Source organism: Oncorhynchus tshawytscha, unplaced genomic scaffold, assembly GCF_018296145.1.
Source record: "Oncorhynchus tshawytscha isolate Ot180627B unplaced genomic scaffold, Otsh_v2.0 Un_contig_9161_pilon_pilon, whole genome shotgun sequence".
Lineage (NCBI taxonomy): Eukaryota > Metazoa > Chordata > Actinopteri > Salmoniformes > Salmonidae > Oncorhynchus > Oncorhynchus tshawytscha.
In genome coordinates this window covers 43,822-55,443 of record NW_024608931.1, presented here as the reverse complement: position 1 = coordinate 55,443, position 11,622 = coordinate 43,822, and the positions used below count along the sequence as shown (strand labels likewise).

Sequence of the window (11,622 nt, the reverse complement as noted above, 5' to 3'; positions counted from 1 at the left end):
TTTCAGGTTTAAAGCTATAGGCCTATCTTTGGACTAGAGAATGCCATTTTCTGACTAAACTCTGACTAAATAAATGAGTCAACAATGCAGATTGGTCCTACACAATATTAATGTAAATCTATGATAACCCCAACACATAACGTGGCATAGCATAGGATCAACAAAAAATATAAACGCAACGTGCAACAATTTAAGATTTTAACTGAGGTACAGTTCATTAAAGGAAATCAATCAAATTGAAATAAATGCATTAGGCCCTAATCTATGGATTAGGAACACATGGAATACAAATGCATTTGTTGGTCACATATACTGTACATTAAATGTAACAGAAGGTAAAGGGGCGTGGATCAGAAAACCAGTCAGTAGGTTATCTGGTGTGACTACCTTTAGCCTCATTGCAGTGTGACACTTCTCTTTCGCATCGAGCGGTATTGATCAGATGTTTGATTGTGGCCTGTGGAATGTTGTTCCACTCCTCTTCAATAGGCTGTGCGAAGTGGCTGGATATTGGGCGGAAACAGAAACGTGGGTAACGTGTCTGGTAGGTGTACAGAAAACTGGGACGTTTTCAGCTTCCAGGAATTGTGTACAGATCCTTGCGATATGGGGTCCGTGCGTTATCATGCTGAAACATGTGGTGATGGCTGCGGGTGAATGGCACGACAATGGGACTCGGGATCACGTCACGGTATCTCTGTGCATTCAAATTGCCATAGATAAAATGCAATTGTGTTCGTTGTCTGTAATTTATGCCTGCCCATACCATAACCCCAGCGCCACCACGGGGCACTCTGTTCACAACGTTGACAATAGCAAACCACTCGCCCACACAACGCCATACACGTGGTCTGCGGTTGTGAGGCTGGTTCGACATATCAACCAAATGATCTAAAATGACATTGGAGGCAGTGTTTATGGTAGAGAAATTAACATTAAATTATCTGGCAACAGCTCTGGTGAACATTCCTCCAGTCAGCTAGCCAATTGCACACTCCCTCAAAACGTGAGACATCTGTGGCATTGTGTTGTGACAAAACTGCACATTTTAGAGCAGTGTTTTATTGTCCCCGGCACAAGGTGCACCTGTGTAAGAATGATGCTGTTCAATCAGCTTCTTGATATGCCACACCTGTCCGGTGCATGGATTATCTTGGGGCAAAGGAATACATGCTCACCAACAGGGATGTAAACACATTTGTGCACAACATTTGAGAGAAATAAACTTTGTTTTTTTTTGTGCTGAATGGAACATTTGCGGGATCTTGTATTTCAGCTCATGAAACGTGGAACCGACACTTTACATGTTGCGTTTATATTTTTGTTCGGTATATGTGGATTAAGAGCTTCATGATTCATGTATTCTATTCATACAGCAGATGGAACCCTCTCACACTTATTGAGCCATGATCCAGTTCCGTGTTTCCGTTTAACTTGGTCCCCTCTTCTTGCCCGAGGAGGCGTCACCACAGCCCGCCTGCATCGCTCTGCGCTCCGCTCCACTTATCCGAATCTGATCTCGTCTGAGCATCCACTTCCAAATTGGGTTGTCATTTTTTTGACCCCTTTGCTCTTCCCGCGAACAGGTCAACGTGCTCTCTACGTGGACGTTTTTGAAGACCGCTAAGAGAGAGGGAGAGAGCTGAGAGAGATACAGAAAGAGACAGATCTGAGAGAGAGAGAGAGAGAGAGAGAGAGAGAGAGAGCTGGCTTCGTGGATCTTTAGCTATAGTGTTCCCGTCCTCTCTCCCAATACTGGACTCGTTGCGTTGGGGTCTGTACCCCTCACCGGTGGCGTTCTGTGAACAGTGATCTGGATACTAAACACCGAGCCTTCGAAAGGTTGTCCGTTAGCTCATGTTACAATCAAGAACTGCGAAGACTATATCGTTTAAGCGTTTTTTTTTTGTTACAAGAGGAATCATAATTTACCTTAACGATATAAAAGCATCGCTGACTTGGAATCAAATTGCTTAATTTTTCATTCATTTGAGGGGATTTTTTTGCTTCCAAGCAAGAACTCTGGACTGTTACAAGGGAGACGACGGTTATTGTAAAGACACTGCGCTTTCAATGCCTGGATCTGTGCGCGACCATTGCCGCAGCTTCGTGTGAGATGTGGTAAGTCAATGCATCGTTTTTCTACGGTTATGAATGACCTATTTGATTTTAGAATAGAAGTGGCCTGCACTGTGTAGTGGGGTGATATACGGTAGGCTCGAGCTTCTCCCCTTAGCAGTGTTCGAGACTGATGATGCTCGGTAGCGGTGACGGGATGGAATGGGCGTCGCTCCCCGTCCCCGCGCGAGGTGCTGGTTAGATACGCTCACATTCCTAACGCCTTCTCGCTCCTCCAAATAGTCCATAGAAACACATTTTCGTTCATTTACCTTTCCTCAGTTAACGTTTCATCAACATGCCCGCCGCTCTGCGGGTTAATAACAAACACGGTCATCTAGTTGTTTATGGTGTTTGAAAATAGCTGCTCCTTTTCGTGTCTCCTGTGTGGGTGTCATGAGATTCTATTCTCACCGCGCTATCATGGTTCAAAACAACCCGAGAAGGGATGCGGTGCGGGGGAGAGAGACTCGGGGGGGGTGGAAACATGTTGTTATGGCAGCCATATCCAGCCACTTGTGTGTTGTTCAGAAACCTGAACGCTCCATTTTCATCCAATAACACCAGATGGATTCAGTAGGTTTCTTGAAAAATCAACAAGGCCAATGTTTCAGGACGTGTCCGTGTGACTTGAATGAATTAAACCTCTTATTTATATCAAGGCACAAATGACCTTGATTTTTATGAACAGCAAAAAAAATGCAGCGTCCGATATCGATCAATAATGAAATCAATAACATGATAGACTGGTAGGAGATAATGACTTGTCGTTATTTATCATCAACTGACATGGATTGCCACTACATATGATCCCCAGACTGTATCCTCTAAGGCTTACATTCCAGATGGCACCCTATTCCCTACATAGTGCACTACTTTTGACCAGAGCCTTTATGGGCCCTGCTGAAAAGTAGTGCACTAAATTGACTTCGTTAAAAGGCTACATTTCTGAGGGCCTTGGTAATGTTATAATGGCTGATAACTTTGTCTCACTGTAGATGATTCATGGACACTAGTTTGTCTGTTCTGAAGAGAGAGGATTGCAGATATATATCTCACTGATGCTCAGAGAGGCTTTGGGCAACGCACACACACACACACACACACTAACACACACACACACACTAACACACACACACACACTAACACACACAACACACACACAACACACACACTAACACACACACTAACACACACACACACTAACACACACACTAACACACACACACACAACACACACACACACACACACAAACACACACACATAACACACACACACACTAACACACAAACACACACACACATAACACACACACACACACTAACACACACACACACACACACACACACACACACACAAACACACACACACACACACACACACACATAACACACAAACACACACACATAACACACACACACACGTAACACACACAATATACACACATAACACACACAATAAAAATCAAATCAAATCAAATTTTATTTGTCACATACACATGGTTAGCAGATGTTAATGCGAGTGTAGCGAAATGCTTGTGCTTCTAGTTCCGACAATGCAGTAATAACGAGCAAGTAATCTAACTAACAATTCCAAAAAAAAAACTACTGTCATACACAGTGTAAGGGGATAAAGAATATGTACATAAGGATATATGAATGAGTGATGGTACAGAGCAGCATAGGCAAGATACAGTAGATGATATCGAGTACAGTATATACATATGAGATAAGTATGTAAACCAAGTGGCATAGTTAAAGTGGCTAGTGATACATGTATTACATAAGGATGCAGTCGATGATATAGAGTACAGTATCAACGTATGCATATGAGATGAACAATGTAGGGTAAGTAACATTATATAAGGTAGCATTGTTTAAAGTGGCTAGTGATATATTTACATCATTTCCCATCAATTCCCATGATTAAAGTGGCTGGAGTAGAGTCAGTGTCATTGACAGTGTGTTGGCAGTAGCCACTCAATGTTAGTGGTGGCTGTTTAACAGTCTGATGGCCTTGAGATAGAAGCTGTTTTTCAGTCTCTCGGTCCCAGCTTTGATGCACCTGTACTGACCTCGCCTTCTGGATGGCAGCGGGGTGAACAGGCAGTGGCTCGGGTGGTTGATGTCCTTGATGATCTTTATGGCCTTCCTGTAGCATCGGGTGGTGTAGGTGTCCTGGAGGGCAGGTAGTTTGCCCCCGGTGATGCGTTGTGCAGACCTCACTACCCTCTGGAGAGCCTTACGGTTGAGGGCGGTGCAGTTGCCATACCAGGCGGTGATACAGCCCGCCAGGATGCTCTCGATTGTGCATCTGTAGAAGTTTGTGAGTGCTTTTGGTGACAAGCCGAATTTCTTCAGCCTCCTGAGGTTGAAGAGGCGCTGCTGCGCCTTCCTCACGATGCTGTCTGTGTGAGTGGACCAATTCAGTTTGTCTGTGATGTGTATGCCGAGGAACTTAAAACTTGCTACCCTCTCCACTACTGTTCCATCGATGTGGATGGGGGGGTGTTCCCTCTGCTGTTTCCTGAAGTCCACAATCATCTCCTTAGTTTTGTTGACGTTGAGTTTGAGGTTATTTTCCTGACACCACACTCCGAGGGCCCTCACCTCCTCCCTGTAGGCCGTCTCGTCGTTGTTGGTAATCAAGCCTACCACTGTTGTGCCGTCCGCAAACTTGATAATATACACACACACACAATATACACACACAATATACACACAATGCACGCATGCAAGCCTACACACATCTCTGAATAGGCAATTGTTCTCTTTGTGGTAGCTAGCTTGCTGTACCTTCGATTTAGAGATCCTACGAGATCAAATGTCTTTCAAATATAGTTCATTCAGACTGCCTGGGATTGTGAGTATTCTGATTGTGGGTAGGGAGTTTTTCCTGATCATGTGACCTAACCAGGAAGTCCCCAGACCCCAGTTATGGCCTTGTAACGAGGGCCCAGAGATCTTCTTGATCAGGTCAGCTGGTCAGAGATGTGTCAAATGTTGAACCCTGTCACCTTTTGTAACTGTAAACATCACAAAGGCCCTGGTTCACTCTCCTTTTCATATCCCATAGGTACTGAGTCAGGAGTTTCTCAACCCTAACCTATACCATTAAAGGGGAAGGACATACAACTGTTCCAGGAGTTCCTCAACCCTAACCTATACCATTAAAGGGGAAGGACATACAACTGTTCCAGGAGTTCCTCAACCCTAACCTATACCATTAAAGGGGAAGGACATACAACTGTTCCTAGGTCAGTGTCTAGGAACAAATTAACCCATATATGCTCAGACAGTCAGGAGATGTTCAACCCTAACCTATACCATTAAAAGGGGGAAACATAAGTGTTACTACACTCTACAGAATGCTGGATTAAAAACAACTCAATTTGTTTTTTTTTGGTAACCCAGTGATGGGTTAATTTTGGACAGAACACAAGTTGGGTTGTTGGGTTTTTTTATTTTATTTATTTTTATTTCACCTTTATTTAACCAGGTAGGCTAGTTGAGAACAAGTTCTCATTTACAACTGCGACCTGGCCAAGATAAAGCATAGCAGTGTGAGCAGACAACACAGAGTTACACATGGAATAAACAAATTAACAAGTCAATAACACAGTAGAAAACAAAGGGGGAGTCTATATACAATGTACAATGTGTGCAAAAGGCATGAGGAGGTAGGCGAATAATTACAATTTTGCAGATTAACACTGGAGTGATAAATGATCAGATGGTCATGTACAGGTAGAGATATTGGTGTGCAAAAGAGCAGAAAAGTAAATAAATAAAAACAGTATGGGGATGAGGTAGGTGAAAATGGGTGGGCTATTTACCAATAGACTATGTACAGCTGCAGCGATCGGTTAGCTGCTCAGATAGCTGATGTTTGAAGTTGGTGAGGGAGATAAAAGTCTCCAACTTCAGGATTAATTTTCCAGTCACAGGCAGCAGAGTACTGGAACGAAAGGCGGCCAAATGAGGTGTTGGCTTTAGGGATGATCAGTGAGATACACCTGCTGGAGCGCGTGCTACGGATGGGTGTTGCCATCGTGACCAGTGAACTGAGATAAGGCGGAGCTTTACCTAGCATGGACTTGTAGATGACCTGGAGCCAGTGGGTCTGGCGACGAATATGTTAGAGCATACAAGTCGCAGTGGTGGGTGGTATAAGGTGCTTTAGTGACAAAACGGATGGCACTGTGATATACTGCATCCAGTTTGCTGAGTAGAGTGTTGGAAGCCATTTTGTAGATGACATCGCCGACGAGGATTGGTAGGATAGTCAGTTTTACTAGGGTAAGCTTGGCGGCGTGAGTGAAGGAGGCTTTGTTGCGGAATAGAAAGCCGACTCTTGATTTGATTTTTGATTGGAGGTGTTTGATATGAGTCTGGAAGGAGAGTTTGCAGTCTAGCCAGACACCTAGGTACTTATAGATGTCCACATATTCAAGGTCAACCATCCAGGGTGGTGATGCTAGTCGGGCATGCGGGTGCAGGCAGCGATCGGTTGAAAAGCATGCATTTGGTTTTACTAGCGTTTAAGAGGAGTTGGAGGCCACAGAAGGAGTGTTGTATGGCATTGAAGCTTGTTTGGAGGTTAGATAGCACAGTGTAATGACATCAAAGAATGGTGTCGTCTGTTCAGGGAATCGCCCGCAGCAAGAGCAACATCATTGATATACACAGAGAAAAGAGTCGGCCCGAGGTCAGTTGAACCCTGTGGTACCCCCATAGAGACTGCCAGAGGACCGGACAGCATGCCCTCCGATTTGACACACTGAACTCTGTCTGCAAAGTAATTGGTGAACCAGGCAAGGCAGTCATCCGAAAACCGAGGCTACTGAGTCTGCCGATGAGAATATGGTGATTGACAGAGTCAAAGCCTTGGCAAGGTCATGAAGACGGCTGCACAGTACTGTCTTTTATCGATGGCGGTTAGATATCGTTTAGTACCTTGAGTGTGGCTGAGTGCACCCGTGACCGGGAAGCCAGATTGCACAGCGGAGAAGGTACGGTGGGATTCGAGATGGTCAGTGACCTGTTTGTTGACTTGGCTTTCGAAGACCTTAGATCAAACTGGATTCTGTAACAGTTTGGGTCAGGGTGTCTCCCCCTTTGAAGAGGGGGATCTGCGGCAGCTTTCAATCCTTGGGATCTCAGACGATATGAAAGAGAGGTTGAACAGGCTGGTAATAGGGGTTGCGACAATGGCGGCGGATAGTTTCAGAAATAGGGGTCCAGATTGTCAAGCCCAGCTGATTTGTACGGGTCCAGGTTTTGCAGCTCTTTCAGAACATCTGCTATCTGGATTTGGGTAACATTGGGCAAACTGTTCCTAGGTCAGTTGAGAAATGCTTATTGAAGTTTTCGATAATCATGGATTTATCGGTGGTGACCGTGTTTACCCAAACATGGGTTAATTTAACAATCGGTTGGGTATCTTTTACTCTCATGCTGGGTTGACCTAGTAACTGGTTAATTTTGAATGTAATCCTTAGGTTAATTTCAGCATACGTGGCTTATTAGAGACGTGGCTTTCAGCTAGATCTTATTGGCCACCTGTGAGAGTAGAAACATCAAACTGTTCCTAGGTCAGTGTCTAGGGACAACTTAACTCATTAAACACCAAACTGTTCCTAGGTCAGTATCTAGGGACAACTTAACTCATTACACATCAAACTGTTCCTAGGTCAGTGTCTAGGGACAACTTAACCCATTAAACATCAAACTGTTCCTAGGTCAGTATCTAGGGACAACTTAACCCATTAAACATCAAACTGTTCCTAGGTCAGTATCTAGGGACAACTTAACCCATTAAACATCAAACTGTTCCTAGGTCAGTATCTAGGGACAACTTAACAGTGTTTAGGGACAACTTAACTCATTAAACTGTTCCCAGGTCAGTGTTTAGGGACAACTTAACTCATTAAACTGTTCCCAGGTCAGTGTCTAGGGACAACTTAACCCTTTCTCTACTCCAGACTAAAGACATGTCATGTCACAATGCATCTGAGGCCAGGACCCTAATGACCCCCCTCTAGCCAGTCTGAGTGGTGTCATAGTGCATCTGAGGCCAGGACCCTAATGACCCCCCCCAGCCAGTCTGAGTGGTGTCATAGTGCATCTGAGGCCAGGACCCTAATTACACTGTCGGACCCCCCTCCCCCAGCCAGTCTGAGTGGTGTCATAGTGCATCTGAGGCCAGGACCCTAATTACACTGTCTGACCCCAACCCCCCCCAACAGCAACCAGCCACACTCTTGTCTCCATTCTTCGTTCTGCTGACTACGGCGGTAGCTAATTAGGTCATTGTATCATCCAAGTCTTATTCATGTTGTTATGATGCAACTCATAGCAATAACATATTTTTCTCCGGAGCATAAAGAAATATGTGATCATATGATAAAAGAACATTGTAAAAAAAAAAAAGCATTGTGTGATGTGATTTTAAACCATGTCTAAGAACTGAAGAAGTGGCATTAGTTCCCTAAACTATTACATAGACTTTAACTCAACAGGCTTTAAAACCCAGGCAGTCACATAAATACATCAAGTCAGAGGCCCAATTATAAAGTGTAAAACTAACCTAACTGTTAAACCAGACATCTGAATATATATCTGTATCCCTGAATTGAAATAATGAGGTCGGATACACCCAGCCATCCCTATGAGAGATCTAAAATACTCTGTCAAGTGTGAAGACAGAAATCCTCTGAAACTAGGCAATATATCTCACTCTCCGCATCCCAGATAGCACCCTATTCCCTATATCGTGCACAGGAAATAGTGCATTACACTCTTAGAAAGAAAGGTACTAAGTAGAAGCGTATTGGGTGCTGGGTAGGGTTCTGCATAGAGCCCCCTGTATATGGTTATACTCAGAATCCTCTTTGAAGGGTTCTACTGAGAACCGTTTTATCTTTGAAGGGTTCTACTGAGAACCGTTTTATCTTTGAAGGGTTCTACTGAGAACCGTTTTATCTTTGAAGGGTTCTTCCGAGAACCATTTTGAAGGGTCTTTGAACCGTTTTATCTTTGAAGGGTTCTACTGAGAACCGTTTTATCTTTGAAGGGTTCTACTGAGAACCGTTTTATCTTTGAAGGGTTCTTCCTAGAACCCTCTGAACATTTTCACCAGCTTTATTATCGTTTAACATTTCATTATCTACGACAATACATTGCATAATATATCATAAGGCCTTTATTTTGAGGGCCTAGTTATATCGTAAAACAGTGGTGTTAGGAAACTCCTGGTTTACAGGCCACATCAGACCTGCACTCAATTTACGCTGGTTTGCAAAGTGATGTTTAATTCCTATTGGAATCCAGCCAGAGTTTAAAAAAAATCCACTTGTTAGATGTTCTTTTATCACCCACAACCTCCGTTCAGAATGACTGCCAGGGTTAGGAAGAGATACTGAGACTACCTCAATCGTCTAAACTGGAAGAACCAACTCAGTAACTGGTGCAATAAGTCCACCTACTAACATATAGGATTAGTTTAGAAAAAACGTATGCTATTTATCTTTGTGTAGCATAAATCAGCCAATCAATGTACCTTCAGAAACTATTCATACCCCTTGACTTATTCCACATTTTGTTGTGTTACAGCCTGAATTCAAAAATTGATTAAATATATATTTTTTCTTACCCATCTACACACAATACCCCATAACGACAAAGTGAAAACAAGTTTTTAGAAATTTTTACTAATATACTGAAAATTAAATACAGATATCTCATTTACATAAATATTCACACCCCTGAGACACAACACTTTGGTGGTGATTACAATTTTGAGTCGTCTTGGGTATGTTTATATCAGCTTTGTTCATCTGGATTTAGGGATTTTCTCCCAATCTTCCTTTCAGATTTTCTCAAGCTCTGTTGTTAGATGGGGAGCGGCGGTGAACAGCAATCTTCAAGTCTTTCCACATATTTTCAATGGGATTCAAGTCTGGGCTGCGGCTGGGCCACTCAAGGACCTTCACATTGTTGTTCTGCTCCAGTGATGCTGTGGTTGTATGCTTGGTGGTCATTGTCCTGTTGGAATGCACATCTTCACCCAAAACCTGTCGTTTGCCCTCAGAAAACCAGGCACAGGTCATCACCCTTATAACCCCATCCCTACCGTGAAGCCTGTGCCGCTGAAAAACATCCCCATAACATGATGCTGCCGCCACCACCATGCTTCACGGTGGGGATGGTGTTATAAGGGTGATGACCTGCAGACATAGCGCTTTGCATTCAGGCCAACGAGTAACATTTTTGTCTCATTAGACCACAGAATATTTTGTTCAGGTTCTCATCAAGGATTTGCCTGTATTTGGCTCCATTCGTTGTTCCCTCTATCCTTACCAGTCCCTGCCTCTGAACAGCATCCCCATAACATGATGCTGCCGCCACCACCTTGCTTCACGGTGGGGATGGTGTTATAAGGGTGATGACCTGTGCCTGGTTTTCTGCGGACATAGCGCTTTGCATTTCAGGCCAAAGATTGTTTCTTTCTAAATCATGTCCAAAACAATCAAGTTGTAGTGGATGATCAAAGGATTTTAGATGCACCTGAGCCCATAACAAAGTGGTGTGAATACTTATGTAAATGATATATTTCTGAATTTAATTTTCATAAAATTTGCACCAAATTACAAAAAAAAACATGTTTTCGCTTTTGTTATTATGCGGTATTGTGTGTAGATGCATGAGAAAAAAAACATATTTAATCCATTTTGAATTCAGGCTGTAACACAACAAAATGTGGAATAAATCAAGAGGTATTAATACTCTCTGAAGGCTCTGTATCTCACAGCAGACTGGAGCTATCAGCTCACTGCACAACCCATAATGTGTGAATGAATGGGATGGCCTGCTTAACCCAGATTGGAGTTGAGGTCACAATGGTGGGGGAAGTGTTTGGTCTGGTAAAACCTCAATATGATCTAGCCTTATTACTAGGTCTGGTCATGTGATGTGGTAGATGTGGTCTATGTTACTCCATTAGATAGAGGTAGATGTGGTCTATGCTACTCCATTAGATAGAGGTAGATGTGGTCTATTTTACTCCATTAGATATAGGTAGATGTGGTCTATGCTACTCCATTAGATAGAGGTAGATGTGGTCTATGCTACTCCATTAGGTAGATGTGGTCTATGCTACTCCATTAGATAGAGGTAGATGTTGTCTATGCTACTCCATTATATAGAGGTAGATGTGGTCTATGTTACTCCATTAGGTAGATGTGGTCTATGCTACTCCATTATATAGAGGTAGATGTGGTCTATGCTGCTCCATTAGATAGAGGTAGATGTGGTCTATGCTACTCCATTAGATATAGGTGGTCTATGTTACTCCATTAGGTAGATGTGGTCTATGCTACTCCATTAGATAGAGGTAGATGTTGTCTATGCTACTCCATTATATAGAGGTAGATGTTGTCTATGCTACTCCATTATATAGAGGTAGATGTGGTCTATGTTACTCCATTAGGTAGATGTGGTCTA

General features: G+C 43.2%; 1 long non-coding RNA gene across 1 annotated transcript; it reads left to right on the top strand.

The window, feature by feature from the left end:
• Positions 1–1,187: 1,187 nt before the first annotated feature.
• On the top strand, positions 1,188–10,850 carry LOC121844003. Its single transcript, XR_006081821.1, has 3 exons — positions 1,188–2,121; positions 5,195–5,375; positions 9,993–10,850. It is a non-coding gene; the product is annotated as an uncharacterized LOC121844003 (long non-coding RNA).
• The last annotated feature ends 772 nt before the right edge of the window (positions 10,851–11,622 follow it).